Here is a 1,310-nt window from a genome sequence, read left to right as displayed (position 1 = left end):
CCAGCTGCCTCAGCAGAGCAACCAGCCTCATCCCCTGAGCAGCAGCTGGTGCAGGCTACAGCCCCAAACAATGCCTTCCCTTCCCCTGTCATTGCCTTCTTTGTAGTATTGGTATTTCATATACACCTGTATAATGACTTAATAGATTTGGGTCATTAAATAAAGTATAATTTGGGGTGCCTGGGTGGCTCAGTGCATTAAAGCCTCTGCCTTCAGCTCAGATCATGTTCTCAGGGTCCTGGGATCGGGCCCCACATCAGGTTCGCTGCTCTGTGGGGAGCCTGTTTTCCCTTAAGTATCTGCCTGCCTCTGCCTACTTGTGATCTTTCTCTGTGAAAATAAATAGATAAAATTTAAAAATAAATAAATAAGGTATAATTTGCACTTACATAAAATTTTACTCAGAGCCTTTTCAATGTTATATCGACATTTAATTAGGTATATTCAGAGTTTGGCACAACCATTACTTCTATAACATTTTCATAACTGAGACAATTTTGCCACTAATCACTCACTGCTCATTACCTCACACCAGTCCCTGAAACCACTGCTCTTCTCTCTGTCTCCGGTACATACTTGACTTGGATTTTCGTGAGCCTGGAATCCTACAATAAGGCTTTCTCGGTCTGTCTGCAGAACATAAGAGTGATTCACCTTTTAAAAAATCTATACAAATAAAATTTTATTACATGGAGATGTTCCTGAATGAAGAAAGGTCACGGGAAGCCCCAAAATGAACTATTTTCATTATCTGTGAAAGGGCTCCCTTTCATAAGGATGCCTGAAAAGCAGAAACCACAAGAGAAATGTCTGGGCCCATGAGCCACTTTCAATTCTTTCATTTTCTTGGATAGACTATGTTCAAACTATTCTAATGGGCGTATTATAAAATAGTAAAATCATATCTTAAATATTATGATTTATTGCTAACAATTTAGGTAATGAAGTAAATAGTTCTTTAGGTTTTATCCAGACTATGTTTATGGAGTAAATAATTATTTAAATATGAAAAGAGAAGGCAAGTTCCTTCTACCAAGAAATAATCACCCATAACACAGGGTGTCTGTTTTCCCTGCCTTCCCTTGTAAGTGTAATGTGTGTGTTTGTGTGCTCACGCATACACATGTGTGTGAGAGAGTGGGACAGGGAAGGTTACAGGGCCGCACTCTTGATACCTGATACCCCCACTGTGGACAGGCACTGTTGCTACTGTCCCCTTGGGCATTCACAGTGACAGCACTCAGAAGCCCCATCTGTTGAACAACTAAGTCATTTCCAATTATTTGATTCTCATAATATAAGTTATAAGC

The sequence above is a fragment of the Mustela nivalis genome (genome assembly GCF_964662115.1).
Source record: "Mustela nivalis genome assembly, contig: HAP1_SCAFFOLD_131, whole genome shotgun sequence".
Classification (NCBI taxonomy): domain Eukaryota; kingdom Metazoa; phylum Chordata; class Mammalia; order Carnivora; family Mustelidae; genus Mustela; species Mustela nivalis.
This window is presented reverse-complemented; position numbering follows the sequence as displayed.